This window comes from Peromyscus californicus, unplaced genomic scaffold (assembly GCF_007827085.1).
Source record: "Peromyscus californicus insignis strain IS unplaced genomic scaffold, ASM782708v3 Scaffold_9__1_contigs__length_137607984, whole genome shotgun sequence".
NCBI classification, from domain to species: domain Eukaryota; kingdom Metazoa; phylum Chordata; class Mammalia; order Rodentia; family Cricetidae; genus Peromyscus; species Peromyscus californicus.
In genome coordinates this window covers 65,246,001-65,263,220 of record NW_026294617.1, presented here as the reverse complement: position 1 = coordinate 65,263,220, position 17,220 = coordinate 65,246,001, and the positions used below count along the sequence as shown (strand labels likewise).

The 17,220-nt window shown below is 41.3% G+C and overlaps 1 protein-coding gene across 3 annotated transcripts in view; it reads left to right on the top strand.

Moving 5' to 3' along the window:
* Window positions 1-17,220, top strand: part of Fhip1a (FHF complex subunit HOOK interacting protein 1A) — a 236,684-nt gene that overhangs the window by 101,274 nt on the left and 118,190 nt on the right. For all 3 annotated transcript variants that reach the window (XM_052730252.1, XM_052730251.1, XM_052730250.1), the window contains one exon: window positions 3,227-3,334. The gene's annotated coding sequence lies outside the window, so the exon portion shown is untranslated. The remainder of the gene's footprint in view (window positions 1-3,226; window positions 3,335-17,220) is intronic.

Below are 17,220 nucleotides of genomic sequence, written 5' to 3'. Positions count from 1 at the left end.
CTCTCTAGGGGATCAGCAGCATGTCATTGATCCAGACCTTTGTGGACTTGGTAGAGAGGCTCTTGAGATCACTATTTGACATTTGTACTCTTGAAAGACTTAGAATCGTAGGTTAACCCCAAATTAGCAATTTGGTATCAGAGCCCACAGAGTCCTATAACAAAGTAAGGGCTGACTCTCTGGGTTGGCCTGAGCAGCTGAAACGTTGGAAAAGTCTGTTTCTCCGCTAGGCTGCTCTTATAGTCCTTCTGCCTCCCCATTGAGCTCTCCTTAGAAATTATGCATGAGTTTGTAGAAACAGCCCTGAAACTTCTGCCCCCTCACTCCAGGAAAATGTAGGCAATCCTTACAGCAGTTTCTCCTCTGGAGTTTTAGGGACATCTTCTCTGAGGTATGTATTTAACATTATTTGGGAACAATGTAAACAGCATTAGCATAGGGCTAACCTTGTACAAATGAATACTTAATAAATATTACTCGAGGAAAGTAAATGAGCTGGGAAGAAAGCTGACTCTTATAGCTGTTGGTGTCACTGGAAACATTTATTAAACTCTTTACCTTCATGGGGCACTGAGCCAGGGATGGTACAAAATACATTAGCAGATGTGACTTGTGCCCTTGAGACCCAGGGCAGCATTTGCAAGCTCATTCTTGTGTGAACTGTGAGATTTACCTCTGTTATCATTCTCAGCTGACAAACAAGTAAACAGTGGTTGGGGGCAAGAAGAATGGTGGCCAACAGAAGGCTGGCATGCAGGTGGATTGTACCCAGGGTGCTACGTTATTACTCCATGCTCCTGGAAGCACTTTCCAATACTGTATAGTGTTAGAGTAGATGCCTAGGTATGTATAGTATAGTATAGTATAGTATAGTATAGTATAGTATAGTATAGTATAGTATAGTATAGTAATTAGTTATATTTCTAAGGTTCTTGTCTTTGTAGGTATAAATACATTTTTAAAAGATTTACTTTTGGTATGTAGTTTGTCTATGCCAGGAATGTTAAGGTCTGGATTGGAAGCATCACTTTGGCTGAAGAATGATTTATCTTTGCAGGGCAGGGTCTTTTAGGGAGGTCCAAGATATCCATTACAGTGGGAGTATTGTTAAAGTCTATCTGGTCCCTGACAAACTTGGGAACTGGAAGCTAAGACTTGGTCTTTCTCCTTAGGCCTCTGCTTTTCTGCATTCCTAAATACAGCCGGCTTCCTTTAGTTTCTTCTTTTCATATGTGACCTAGGGTCCTGCCTGTCATCGGTGACAGAAACATTTTCTTATTTTGAGATAATTTTAGATTTGCAGTAAAGCTGCTAAAATAGTATGGAGGATTCCTATACATACACTCTAACTGGCTTCACTGAATGTTAACCTCTTTTGTCCTAGGGGCCTTGCTGTTCACAGAGTGATGGGTCTGGGGGTGGAACTGGGGAGTGGGGGTCTAGACAATGATCTTCCTCTAACTTCCAAGGAGTCTCCAACTGTGGAGTGGATTTTAGTGACCATTTAATGTTTTAGCTTTTCATGAGAAATTTAAAACTTAAAATGTTCTTCAGGTAGTAGCAGTAGGGAACGCAAAGGTAGTGGGCATTAGTGGTTGCATTTCAGCTACAGTAGAATTTATGAAAGGAGAATTTTAATATGAGAGTCTTTGCTGGGGTCTTGAAATACTGATCTGTTTCCTTAGTGTCTACACTGATCTCTGGGGATACCAAGTTGAGCTTTAAGACAGGAGTTTTTAATCAACAGTGTACAAATGCTGTGCTGGAGGTACCTACCGTGTGCTGTGGAGAGCATGGCGGAGGCCTTGATGCCCTCCTTGATGGTACAGTCTTCATTAGGCTACAACGCCTGGAAGGAATACTCCTGGCAGATGGAAACAATCTGTTCTGTCTAGTCCAAACTTACAATTATGATAGCCTAGGTAAATTTAGGGACAGTCAGCGCGTTGCCGTCTTACCAGTAGGTAAGTACATTGTTGCCCATAAGTAGAGTGAAAACAGTCATTAAATGCAGGGATGTGCTGATTGTCTTTATTTTCCCAGTGCCGCCCACTAATCTCCTTTAACTGTTTTTTTTTACAATGCATAAAATTCTTTATTTAGAACAATAAAGTATATGTATATATAATTCAATTTCAACTTCAAACCTGTACAAAAAAGTCAGGATATATACCTACCTTGAGAACTGCACCTACAGTATATACACAAACACATCACATTTTACAACCCTCCTAATGATTAGACTTCAGTCATAATAAGGCATGAAATAACTATTTTACTTCTTCATATAAAAATTAGAGTAGGTTTCTACACTTTCTAGAAAATGATTGTACATAGAACCTCTCAAAATATGTAACTTACTATATTGTTTAAGTGATGTTGCTTGGTTAAAATGTAGATCTGGACCTGTTTTGTAAAGGTGCCAATCTACAAATGTGCTTTGGTGTAGAGTATAGCTTATTGTCATTGGTATTTGTGTTTCTGCATTCTTACACTTTAGTGCATGTAGAGACTACTTTGTAATTACTCAGTGCTCCATTGCCTCACCAGCTTGCCTTTTTTATAGGCTCATCAGTAGGTGGTGTGTGCTATGCCTTTCTCTGTGGTCCTTCTAGAGGATGTTCTGGAAATGGGGACATATCATCATAGTAGACTGGAAACTCCAAGTTCGTACTTACAGTTTCTGTAGAAACATTCCTTGTAATTAGGCCCTTCTGCCTAAGGAATGCAGACTATGTTTAGCCAGTTCATTTAAATTTCCTTCTGTAATCTCAGACATATATCTCTCCACGTTAAGTATTAGTTGATTGAGAGTGAGTTCCCATGGGCACAACTCAAAATAGAACAATGGAAACAATCAAAATAGCAGATGGACAAGTTTGGAAAATGTGATTTTGTATGTATGCTGGAGACCAGGGTATATAGCATCAGGTCGCCATTATAACCAGCCGTGGGCAACCTGATGTTATCTATGCACCATGGTCTCCAGCATACATTGTGGTAGTGTCTGAGTCTTATTTCCAGTTAGAGATTCAAGATGAGACATAGAAAGTGACGTGTCAAATACACATCAATGATCCAAACACTTGTGACATATTAAATTCCAGTGAAGATATCATATAGATATCAATGTGGAGGATTTCATTCTGATGAGTTGAAAGCTTTGATTGATTCTTCTTCAATGAAATTAAAACTGCATCTTTTTTGTTTGTTTTTGTAATTTCAGAGCACTGGTGGCAGAACTTTGTTTAGCAGCTTCCGTTGCATGTTCAGTTTGCTGAATCCTGCTGTGAGGGCGTCAGTCAGGGACATCACCAAACCAGTTGTGAAACAGGTGAGACCCTGGATAGCACTCTTTATCCATTCCTCTGTTGTTGGGCACCTATGCTGTTCTGTTATGTGTTGTGAGTAGTGCTGCAGTAAACATCCATGTTCAAGTACCTCTTTTGTAGGTTGACTCAGAGTCCTTTGGGCAAATTCCTAGGGGTGGTCTAGCTGGGTCACATGGTAGACCTATTTGTAGTTTATTTGTGAGAAGCCTCCACGCTGATCTCCGTAGCGGCTGAACTAATTTACCACCTCTTCAGCAGCATGTAAAGGTTCCCTCTGGTCTGCATTCTTTGCCAGCCTTTGTCATTGGTTTTCTTAGTGGCCGCCATTCTGACCGGGGTGAGAGAGGATCTCAGTGCAGTTTTCCTTTGTGTTTCTCCGATGGTTAGTGAGGTTGAACCGTTTTTTCATGTTTATTGCCCATTTATATGTCATCTTTTAGTAACCGCCTTTAGCTCATTTTCTGTCTATGTTATTTGACTTCTTTAGTTCTTTTGGGCTCTTCGTATGTTCTAGATATCAAGCAATCTTCTGTCCACTGTTCTCTAAAGTGTCTCTTCTCCTGATTAGCTGTTTCCATCTTGCAGGAACATTTTAATTCCATGAGATGTCATTTGTCCATGTTTGGCCTGATTTCCTGAGCAGTAGGACTCCTATTCAGAAAGTCCTTGTCCACCTGTGTTTTGAAGCTCCTGACTTCCATTCTTGCTTCTTCATTTTCTAAAGACTGTCTTCAATGAGATTTAAATGTTGGCGTCATACTTACTAGTCATGGTCTAGTTCTATAACCTGCCTGAGAAACCTTTGCCCTCTTCCACATCCTGATTTTTCCTTTGTTTCCCACCAACAGCTTTATGATTTTATCACTTGTATTCTCATTTATATTACCTATCAAGTTAGTTTTTGTGAATGAGGTGGGGTTGTGGTCAAGATTTCTAGTTTTTCTTTACCTGTTGGATTATGCTAGTGACTTTGTGAAAATCATGATTTTGTATGAGGAGGTCTATTTTGGGGGCACTCTATTCTGTTCTATAGTTGTTCTTTGGTAGCCTTGTACCATTTATGAAACTATTATAGTGTATATATTTGTGTGTATAATGTATGTGTGTGAGTGTGGGAATGTGCATGGAGGTCAGAGTACAACTTCTAGGATCTGGTTCTCTCCTTCCACTGTGGTTCTGAGGACCACACTCAGGTCCTTAGGTTTACACAACGAGCATTTGTATCCAATGATCCACCTTTCTGGCTTGCACCATTTTTAATGGTTGTTATCATACATAAGTCACATGGAATCACTAGGCAATCTTGAAGTTTATATTTTTTTGCTGTTAAAAACAATAAGTACGTCTGTTCAGCTATTGATATCTGAAAAGGAAAAATTTATATACAAAATCCAAGGCAAATATTTATAAGTGCTGTACTACTTTTTAGCTTTATGTAATATAGTCTAGTTTTTATTTCTGCAGCAAATGAGGGTGCCTTCTGTTTACAAGAAAGTAGAATGAATGCTCTGATCAGAGCCCATGATGCTCTTGCCATCTGGGAGAGGACAGTTTACTTCGCTTCTAGCTCGTCAGGTTTCTGTCTCTGTAATGACATAAATGATAAATGTAACTTGTCTAGAAAAAAAAAACATTTATTACAGGTTTGTCTTGATTTCTGCTTTCAGGGATTCCAATCTAAGGTTGGGTGGATCCATTGCTCTGTGCATCTGGTAAAAGTGCAGGGTGGCAAAAGCGGGGACCATCTCATTACTAGTGCTGACGACTTACATCAGGAGCCAGGAATCCAAGCTAAAGGGGGAGAGAAAGAGACCAGAGCACCCTGTCTGCAAGGGCATGCTCCCAATGACCTACGGGCCTTTCACAAGACCCTACCTCTTAAAGGTTTGCTGTCTTCCTGTAGCACCATCCTGGGGACCAAGCCTTTAACACATGGGCCTTAGGGAACACCTTTTTAAGCCATAGCAGCCTTTATATACCATTTTCATATTGTTTCTTTTATGTAACAACCAAAATTATTAGAGAATTAGAAAAACCAAAACCTTCAGTGGAAGAACTTTCCTAAAACGTAACTATTCTCCATGGGTCTCATAACATCTTATAAATATACATGCATTTGCATGCATGTCAGCTAACTGAAAATAGGAGGTGAATATTTGACCAATTGTCTAAAGGCATTCGCTCAATTATAGAAACAGAGCAGTGGTCATAACTCACCGTGTGTGCTGTCAGATGTGAAAGGTTATCCGTCTTAAGCTTTTCTATATGCTAACCAGAAAGGCATTTAGTTGCATAAATGATCCCCGAGGTCACATGCTTTTATTTTATGTGGGTATATACACAAAATTAGAGTGCTGTGTGAAGTATTTGTAAATGTTTAGCTGTTTTATGTGATCATTTATCCACTTAGAGGAGCCTTTTGCAGGAGAAGGCCACCCTAGATCTCATTTTAAGTATTGTGATGCTTTTCTTGGGGAAGATGGGTTTTAAGAAGGAATCTGTTATTTTTGGTAAATATTTAATATTTTCCACATCTTTTTCTGTATGAACAATAAAATAGTTGTATATTATGGTATTTTAATATGATTTCTTATATTTACCATAATAAAATTATTATCTATGATAGAGGGACTACTGGTCTGGAAACTACAGTTTTAATAAATTATTTAGTCATCCCTACAGTCTAATCAAAGCTTGACAGCTCTAACTTGTGCTAAGTTAGATATCGGCATACAGACTGCAGAGGACTGTATCTTGGGCAGTACACAGAAAGCTGTGTAAGAACAGCTTCTGCAGACTTTACATATGCCTTTTAATTTGTCTGTGAGTGAGAGACTTCCTTTCTGGGTCATGTCGGATATTCTTAACCAAGTAAAAACTTGTCGGTTTTTTTTTTTTTTTGTATGAAGCCTTTATTTGATCGTTATCTATTTTAAATAGAACAGAATCTTTAGGAGGACTACCCTCATTTATTCTTTCTCTTTTCTATGTGTGGCATGAAAAAACCCAATAACATGAATGGAAAAGCCTCATGGTCCCAATGCTGACTCCATCTTTCAATGCTGACACAGTTTCTGGATCTCTGTGGGTATAAGGCATGAGGACCACCCTAACCTGGACCCAATTCAGATTAATTCATGAGATAGTTTAAGATAGAACTGATGGTTTTGGGGGTATTGGTCTTAACATTTTGAGGTATGTTCCAGTGTGACTGGACACGCTAGACTCAAACTAATTTCTTTCTGGTACTTATGATAGAAACATTTTTCTTTTATCAAGGCAGCAGAGGAACCTCTCTGAGATTCTCTTTAGAATTCTCCCAGGGAAGTCAGTGGAGATGTGACCAGGTGGGAAGAGGATAATCACAGCTGCCTGTTGATTGCTGTGTATTCCCTGAATCATCAAGTCTCCCACTTTTCTGATGAGAAATAATCCAGAAAATAGGCCAGAACCAAAAACAAAGGTATAGAAGATTAATTTAAAATGAATTTCATTCTTTGGCTCTCTGTCTCATATAATCATCCTATTTTCAGTAACCTTTGATAAAAGGTGTATGTATAGTTAATGTGTTTTTCCTTCCTGAGGCCCTGTATCCCTCCCTCCCTCCTTAAATAAGAGCTGGGCGCTCACGAGCTCTTGTCATTCTAAAGCAGAAGCTTAAAACTAAGAAGGGTTTCTCCTCCACCCCTTTATACAATGCTTTGTAATGTTACCCCCAATGAGAATATGTTTGTTTTGTGGTCAATTTACTGTTTGGTGCTTGTGATTTTTCTCAGGTCTGACTCTTGCTGCTAATGAACATGTTCATTTATACTATGCAACTGTAGTATAGGCATGTTAAATAATTGATTGGGCTGTGGCACATAGAGAGTGCTAAATGCAGTCCCTTTGTTGCTATGGTGATACATTTCGTTAAGGGGTCCTGTCCATCATTTGGACCACATGCTTCTGACACATGTGATGTAATTGTGGTTGATGTGGTTGGAGGAGAAAATCAACTTAGGAAGAGGTGGTGTTTGAAGCAAATGAATGTATGTTTCAGAAGGTGCTTGGGCAAACTTGAGAATGACTTATACTGTTCTATTAAAAGGCTCACTCCCAGCTAATGCATCAGCATAGAGAATGGGTGAAGTGACAGATTTGTTTACTTGCTATCACAGTAGCATTTGATCATTTATTGCCTAAAATGGTTGTTGTGTGAGGTTTACATTCTTCCCTCTGTCATCCTTAGGAGGGCTTCCAGTAAGTGGAATTAATGCTGTCTTTAGCAGAGATTCTGAGGGGAAGGACGTTTCTTTTATTCTTTGTTAAAAGCAAAACCCCCAAGCTGTTAGAGGAAGCCATTTTGTTTATGTACCGTTCCAGCAAATATTCGCTGAGCATTCAGCTGGGGGCCCCCAAAAGCTGGGAGACAAGGGCACAAAACAGATGTAGTCCTGTCCCCATAGTGGTTGTCTTTCCATTTGCCCTTAGCTCTTCCCTTTACTGCTATCCTTTGCCTTGAAGAGGACTTTATTATTATATGTGTGGTAATGTTTTAGAGTGTGTGTGTGTGTGTGTGTGTGTGTGTGTGTGTGTGTGTGTGTGTGTAGATGCTTTCATGTACGGGTGCACGTGGAGATCCAAGGTTGATGTCAGGAGTCTTCCCCAAATACTCTCCATTTTGTTCATCGAGGAAGGGTCTCTCAGTTGAACCAAGAGCTTGCCAGTACGGCTAATTGAAATAGCCAGCTTGCTGTAGAGATTTCCAGTCTCTACTTTGAGCCCTGGAATTAAAGGTAGGCCCGCCATGCCTACTTGCCATTTATGCGAGTCCCAAGGTCCCAAACTTCAGTCTACATGCTTGTGTAGCAAAGACTATCCACTGAGCCATCTCCACCGCCCCTAGAATACTTATCTTGTTCTTATCCTTTGTGGTTCTTTAATGTGTATATCTCTCAGAATTTTTTTTGTTTGTAGTGCTAGGAAGTGAATCCAGGGCCTGGTGTAAGTATTCTATCAGAGAGCTGCCTCCTCACCTTTCAGTACTTTGTTTTGAGACAAAATCTCATGCAGTGTAGAATGGCCTGTACCGTGCTACACTCTCTGAAGCCAGCCTTGGACTCTTGCCTCATCACTGCTGGTATGCACCACTACACCTAGTTTTCTCAGTAGGGGTGTGTGTGTGTGTGTGTGCGCACATGTGCAAATGTGCATGTTTACTTAGGTACATGTAGAGGTCAGAGGAGAGCCTTGAATGTTGTTCCTCAGACACTGTCTGTACATCTTTTTTTTTATTGAGACACTGTCTCTTGGTCAGTAACTCACCAAGTAGGCTAGGTTAGGCTGGTTGGTCAGTGAGCCCTGAAGATTCACCTGTTTTCCTCCTCCGTAGGGCTGGGACTACAAGTACAAGGCGCTATGCTCAGCTTTGTCAATGTGGGTCCTGGGGATTGAATTCAGGTCCTCATGCTTGTAAGGTTCAACATACAAACAGCTGAGTGATCGCCTTTGCCCCCTAGTAGTTACAACAAGCAACATGAAAATAAATACAAACTTCAGTGACCTAAGTGGCACTCTTGATCTGTACCTTTCCTGTCACTGGGCCAGTGAAGTCAAGAGCAATCTCTTTTGGGTATTTTACTCAATTAGTTTCCCATACATTTTTCCTATTTTTTTTCTTAAATGCTATTAATTAATCTTATGTGTGTTTTTATTATTCCTAGGAGAAGTCTTGGGGAAGGATGAAATTGAAAGTCAGTAGAGAGACCCTAGCACATCTTTTTTTTTTTTATAGAGGAAGAATTGGGTTGAGTTTAACTCATGATGGGATATCAGGAAGATTAGGACTGCTATCGCAATGTTCTGATTCACAAAGCCCCGGCTCTCTGCTCTCCTTGGGCCATATCTGAAAGGAGGCTTGAGCAAGTGATGCCCTATCATCTTGGAGTAGAAGTTTATAAGGCCTTGGATGGTGTGCAAGAGTGCAGACACTGGTCTGGCTGTGAATTTACTCATGTGGGGCTATGACAGTGATTGGGCAATACAGAACTCACATACGTAGCACTCACCAGGAATTTTAGTGTGATACCAGCAGCTGGGAACCACTGTGGGGGTCTGGAAGCTCAGTGTGAGCAAGTTAACATTCCAGGGAAGAAACTGGCCCTTGAGCTTGGGGACAGGGAGGTCACCTAGAAGTGCCCTTGGAAGTGTTGAGTACTTGACATATAGAAAGTCAAGGCTCTTTGATTTTTGATCTGAGAAACTAATAAATATCTGACAGAAATAGGAATCCTCTCAAATGGCAGGTCAGCATCATCTCTTTTGATCAAAGTGGGCTTTCTGGCTGGCTTTAAGTTTTGATGATTATCTTATTTTTCACATTCTGAAGGATCATTGAGTATTGCTGAACCCCTGTGTTTATACCGTTACCAGAGGAGTTTGGAAACATCCTTGAGATTCAGATTCCAAAGGGTCACTAGCTTTAAAAATTATGATTTTGTTTGTTGGCTGGGAAAAAAAAAAGAACAAAAGCAAAAAGCACTTCTTGAAGCTCATGATTTACTGCTCATCACCTTGAGCTCTTGCCACTCAGTGTCAGGAAGGCATTGAATCTTGTACAGTGGGAAAACAGAGTAAACACTGTGGGTCTGCAAAGATCAGCCCGAGCACTCTTACGCCAGGAATCTCTCATAGCGGGTTGACCAGCAGACCCAGGCCAGTGGTTTTGCGTGTGAATTTTTCTGCCCAGCCTAAGCCCAGTGAGAGGCAAATATCTTGCTAATACAGCAGCTGCATTTGAACCTGGTCCTTCTGGTGGCTGAAGGCAAAAACTAATGGAAACAACTGACCTCAGGCCTGGCTGAGTAGTGGTCTGACAAAAAGTAAATCGAGATAAATTATGCTCTGGTCTGCTAGAGTACCCCTGTCTCCGTCTCCAGGTTTGATTTATGCAGGAGTGCTTGCTGCTGCTGCCTTTGAACCTACAGCAAACAAATTTTCTCTGTTATATGCAGATTTGAGGAAGGCAGTGAAGCAAGTCGCTATGGGGTGCACATCCAGGGCGTTGGGAGAAACCCATCACCCATTCTGCTGCAATACAGAACTCACACATTTAAACCAGATGGCGTGAAATGGAACAAATTGGGCCATAAGCCACGCAACACAATGAATGCTAAATGGGAAGGAACCCCAAAAGTGCTATCAGAAAACTGGTGTGGTACTAAAGACCAGACTAAGAGGTGGGCATTGTGGCATGTGTCAGGCCTGGGGAGCTTGCCGTCTTGACTGTCATTTTCTAAATTACTTGGGTGGAGATAGAGGGAAATGTTGCTTTTAGGTTTGGTGGTTGTTTGAGTGGTTGCTGTAAGGATGTTGGACAGTGTTTATTTTCTCATTCCTTAATTAAAAGCTGTCACAAAGATTAAAACCAGCAAATTTGGGCTTTGTTTCTATCTCAAGAAATCGTTTCCACTCAAAGGAAGCTGGAAATCGTGGTAAAAATACTAGCACTTCTGGACTTTGGTATTGTATGTTGTAGAACTTCTTTTTATTACTTTTTTTTTTTTTTTTTTTTTTTTTTTTTTTTTTTTTACCATTTGGACATAGGTTCATGTAGTTCAGTCTGGCTCACTGTGTTGCTGAGGATGACCTTGAACTTCAGCTCCTCCTGCCTTGGCTTTGAAGTGCTGGAAGTATAGGTTTATGCCACCATCTAGTTTATGTGGCTCTGAGGATTGAACTTGAGGTTGTGCCTATTAGGTTGTACCACACTATCAACTGAGACACACCTTCAGCCCTTCATGGAACTTCTTCAAGATGTCATTCACTCATAAGGGATGTTTTGTACCCCCCCCCCCCCCCACACACACACACCAGGTATTTCTTGTGGCAGACTGTGTCGGTGGGAGGCATCTTTAGCCTATTTCAACTGAAGGAATCAGTCGCACCCTCCCCACCCATTCAGTGAGGTTTAACAAAGAACCTTAGTGAATGCTTCCCTGCCCCCTTGTGGCCTCTTTCCGGGGTGGGCGTAGGCTTCCCACCTAGCTTGTCTCTGGTCACAGAGAACAGAGAGAGCCTTCTGTGACCTAGATAGTAGGAAGCATATTGTAAGATCCTAGGCAAAGACAGCAGCAGGCTTCAGGAAGGGCAGGGGCTGAGAGGCTGGAATCAAAGGCTCTTGGATCCCTACAAGTTCTCCAGGCCCGGCTGTCGTTCCTCACTGTACCCAGCTCTTCTGTAAGCTGCTGGTCTGTCTCAGGCTTCTCTGCTTCACTGCCTGCTGCCAGGTTACCACTTAGAGTTGAACTAGGAATGTGAATGGCGAAATTAGTGGATCATTATCTCTGATATTCAAGCATCTTGAAGATTGGTGACCAACTTAGAGTTGCTTTGGATTAGGTTGCCACCCTGGTTTTCTCTGTTTCTTGTTGGCTAGCAAGTTATTGTTATCAGTGGTGGTGGTGTGTGTGGTCATGCACTGCTTTAGTGCAGAAAAGCATTATCTAAGGCTGCCCCCAAGCAGGGGCTAGTAATGTTACTAGTGTCCCTCCGAAGGGTTGTGGCAGGACATTGCACAGCCCCCGTGAAGAGCGTACTGTCATGCCCACAAGGCGCCAGTAAGTTAGAGGGTGTTATCTCCATTTTGAAACAGCAGAGATTGGGGCCACAAAAGGTTAAGTACTGTGTCTTGAGCTATGGACTTAGTAGGGAGCAGAACCGGAATTTAAGGCCAGATGTATTTGACTTCACTAGACCGTGTTTTTAAACACTGGAAAAGCAGAGCTGGGTTGAAGCATCGTGATACCACTGGACCTTTCTGCTCTTGGACGGTTGGGCCTTATGACTTTGGAGCCCTTCTCGATGTCTGACTGCTAGGATGATGCTTCACTTCCTCATCTCCAGGAAAAGACCTCCTAAGGAAGAGTCCAAGTTCTCTGTCATTGAGAAGAAACAGTTAAAACTCAGTGCTTTGGGAGTGGATTTGTTCTCACCATATCACAACAGAATCAGGATCAGGAGAGGGGTTCTCCCGCTGGGTTCTCCATTGCCAGGCAGGTGTTCTGATGCCCGCCGTCCTCCGCCACAGGCTGTCTTCCTCACGTAGGGGTCTATGGTACTTCCCAGCACTCTGAGTCTGGGGGCCAGGGCAGCGTTTGGGCTTTGACACAGAGCAGGCATGCAGTACATGGTGTTTGAATAATTAGATAGAAGCGTGCGCCCTGTGCTTCCCCCAAGATCAGCTTGGTGAATCACTCTTTCCTCAAGCCTCAGTCTCGCTGGCTGTTCTTTGTTCGGGTTTCACAGCCCTGTGTGAGAAAGTACTTTATCGGATGCCTGTTTGGATTTCACCCTCCACCCTGTCGATTCAAGCTGGGTAACCTTTTTAAGTTACTATCTCGGAGCGTGTAGTATATAAAACACCTCTTAGTGCAATGTGTGACTCAAGAAAGCTTAGACGTTGCCAATATTACTACAATAATCCTTAGGATAATTACTGCACTTCTTTCCCTGGCCTGTTGCTACTCCTTATTCCCAAATGGGGGAGCTCTTAACTTTGATCCGCAGTAATATAGTATTGGACTGCAGCCTTAATTCATGGACCTTTTTGTTTATATTCTGTTGTCACCCTAGGACTTGAAGCATTTCAAGTGTTATAAAGCAAATTTTGTATGAAGATAATTATCATGCTGCTAATGTAGAGGGGAGCTGAGGTGTTTTAATTAATGATGTGCCAGACACCCTTTCAAATAGGGTGAAGTATAATTTTTAAGGCCTTCATCTACTTGGCCATAATTAGGGACATTTGGAACGTTCCAGCATAATGTCTGCTGATTTGCACACTTTCATTAAGCAATCAGGATTGAATGACCCAGTGGCCAGACTTGCATGGGATTAGGCTCCAGCTTTTGAGGTGGAAGAGCCTGCTTTCTGTTCTCTCTGGCTTGCTTTCTAATAACTTTTACCAAACCATGTTCCTTGTTCATCACAAGTAATACCATACACTTTTTTTTTTCTTTTGAGGCCTTGGTTTTTATAGAATCCTGCATTTCCTCTTCGTTTTTACATTCTGAACCAGCTTGACTATGTCTGCCTGTTAGAAAACAGATTCTCTAAGCTCAGTGTATAGTGCATGCCTGGGTTCCCTGCACTAGAGGCTGGGGCAGGAGAATTGTGAGTTTGACAGCAGCCTGGGCTATACAGTGAGACCCTGCCTACAAAACATAATATTAAAGTATTAAATGTTTTATATGACATATTAGTTTTCCTTGGTGTACAAGAAATAATTTAAGGGGGGCCTTGTGGGTCACAGGCTGTCGTGGTGGGTAAGAATGGTAGTAGGGGTACAAGACACTGTCCACATCGCCTCTGCAGTCAGGAAGCCGGGAGAGACGCAGGCTGGTGCTCAGCTCACTCTCTGCTTTTTATCTGGTCTGGAAGCCCGGTCCATGGGTTGGTGCTGTTCACATTTGGAGTGGATCTTCCCCTCCACAGTCCAGGCTCTCTGGAAACATCCTCATAGACACACTCAGAGGTGGTGTTTCCATGGTGATTTCAGTTACGGTGACAATGATGATTAACCGTCACATATGGCAGTGATTATTTTGTGGGTGTTAGAGGTAATTAGTAATGGAAACAAAAATGTGAAGTTAGAGCCGTAAAAATGAGAAGAAAAGGAATGAGTTAAAAACTTGGGAACTAGAATGGACTTTGGATATCGTATCTGCCCCTCCATTTTAGACTGATCCCAATAAGAACAGGGGCAATGCTTGACGTCTTCAGTATTATGTTCCGTGTACTGATGACTGTACCTAAACTGATGTCTAATTGGAGGCCCACTGATCCCTATATAAATTACTTTGGTAACTACAGGGATGGAACCTGGATTTCCCTGGGATCTGGTAATAGATATATTAAGAAGGAAGTAAGGTAAAGAAGACATGAATTTGGAAGAATAAAAGTCAGCATAAGGGTACTTAAGGAATGTATAAGAAAGTTGCAAATTAGAAACTGTGAACTTTGCTCACCAATAATTCATGTGGAAGAAACAAAGTACGTAGACACGTGGCATCTCAGAAATCAGTGCCATGTGATTGCTTTCAAGAGGCCTTTCAGGGCTGAGACAGCTCTGTGAGTAAGAGTGCATTGCAAAGCCGAGCTCTGTGGCTGGAGCCCCTAAGAAGACGGTCAGAGAGCATGATGCCTCAGGGTTGTCTTCTGACCATCACATGTACGCCACGGCACACCTACGCCCCAATAACAAATACATCAAGAGCTCTTTTAAATAGCTGTCTTACAGTTTTTCCTGTTGGATCTATGTTTTTTTTTCTTGGTTTTGTCATTTTACTGCTCAAACCAGGGCAGCTTTTCAAGCTCAGAATCTTCTTTAATTTTCTCCTTTTCTACCTTAGGTTTATAATTCCTGTCCTGAATTCCATAAGTTCTTTTCCTTGCTGTTAGTGCAGATTATGCAATTTTAAATTCATTTCCATTTATCAAATTCTTGATAATGTCATGTGAATTGAAAGGTATATCTCAGATATCTTCTGTTCATCGATTTTGGTCTTCTTCTTCCCAACCTCCTGTCTTTTTAGTGGAAGTCCCACTAAAAAGGGCAGGTCCTTTCTAACAAGAAAAGAGGGGTTCCCTCACCCACGGCATTTAGCCCATGACTGCCATATAGGGATGGGGAGAATGAGCAGGAGTCACTTGCTAAAGGGCTGGACCATTTATATGAGAGAGTCAGCTTCAGGTCTGTTTAGGGGTCTATGGGATGCATTTCCTTTAGCTCACTGGAACACAGATCATGACTTCCAATTACGTGGGTGTCTAGAAAAATTAGTTTTGAAAACCTTTAAAGTATGCCTGCAGACCTATTTACCAATCTACCGTAATTATTTATTGATCACATGTCACGTGAGCAGACCTGGCCAGACCCTGCTCAGATAGAATAGTAAAATTTGGCCTAAGGTTTTCTGCCTGTCATTCTGTTTGTGATTTAGGTTATTAGAGAAAGCCCATTTATGCTGAAATCAAGACAGATCGCCTATGGGGGTTCTAAGTGGAACTTCATCTGTTTTCGCTGTCACTTTAGAGACTGCAGCACTTGTATCTTCAGTAGTGGATTATGCACAATCACAGTGATGAACATATGAGCGCTTTTAATTAGTCTTCATGCCCTCTGTCTAATGCAATCAGAAGCCCTGTACCGGAGCAGAGATTTACAATCAATCGTTCATCAGCTGCGGAGGTAGAGGTAAACCCATTTGCTGTTAGCTTGCAACTTAAAATATCTGCTTTATGTAACCAGACAGACATCTACAAACTGAGTGTATTTTGAGCATGTAGACTTAAATCTCAAGTCGCAGATTGCTTTGATTAAGTGTAATTGTGAGAATTAAGGTGTCTCTGGCTTCCAGTCAGCACATGGAAAACCTCTCAGCTAACAAAACAGCATGAGAGAAAGAGCTTGAGGCTGGCATAAAGGCGCTCTGCGTTCTAGGCCCAGCTCTACAAACCTAGTTTTATTCATTCTGAAATGGAAAAGAGTTTTGAAACAATTGCTGTGGCCATCCTCATCCTATTACACTGGAGGTTTTTTAGGTATTATGGATGTATTATATATAGGTGCACTAAGGGTAAAGCACTCCCTCAGGCCTCACAGTGGCACAAAACCCACCCTGTCATTTGTGCCGTGCTCCCGTATGAAGTGGCTACTGCTAAAAGGCATGTCTGTCATATCCAGTTCTCGCTGGGGAGGCTGATCTCTACAGGATGAAGATTTGGAGACATGAATCCACAAAGATTTGAAAACTAAACATCGCTGAGTTGAGTACAAAGTGCTACAGAAGTGACGGGGGTGGAGGGCACATTACCTGAGTAGATCTGACAGAATTCTGCAATTTAAATAAAATTGACAGATCTTCTAATTTAACGGACACATACTTGTATTTTGGTCTACTGTTAGAAACAATTTCCCCCTCTACAGTAAACTTTTAGAAAATACAAGAGCACGTTAATCCTCTGTTAATTAGTAGCATGGGCGGGCACTCCTAGCATGCATCATTAACTGCTAGAATATTGGTGCAGCTTCAGGGAGCAGAAGTATTCACATGCATACATCTGGGATTTTTTAAAAACTGAAGACAAAATCATGACTATGCTTAGATATTTACTTAGAAGAATATTTTTGGCATACTGATTTTGATACTGAAAACCTAGAAGCAAACTATATATCTAATCATTATCAGATTGGTTGAGTGAATATATTTATTGTTATTATAATTGTGCCATTAAGATAGAATTTATTAATAAGAGGGAAAAGCACTCCCTATTGGCTAGCCTTTTCCTTTTCCACTAAATGAAAACATGCAATACCAATGGCACATGTAAAAACAATACACAGATAAGCAAAACTAGTATAATTATGTATAACACACATATAATCTCACTTTCCAGAAGTAACCATGATTGATATATTGGGTTATATCTTACAGGATTTAGATTATATGCACAGCACATATGTATGTGTTTGTGTGTGTATATATATCTGTGTATATGCATATGTATATGTGCATTTGTAATTAGACACAGATATATAGATGTTGGCTTCTCATTTGTTTTACTCTTTTAGCAGCAGAAGACATTTGGCCAGACAGTACATTCTAATGAGCAAAAAGACCTAACTTTATTTGGCATGTTAAAGATCTAATGGGAAAAGCCAGGCGTGCTGACTCATCCCTTCCTTCCCAGGGCTTGGGAAGCAGAGGTAGGCAGAGTTCTATGAATCTGAGACCAGCCTGGTCTACATAGTGAGTTTCAGGCCAACCAGGGCTATCTAGTGAGACGCTGTTTTCAAAAACAAAATAAAACCCTAGTGTAAGAACAGTGCCAACATACAGTAGGA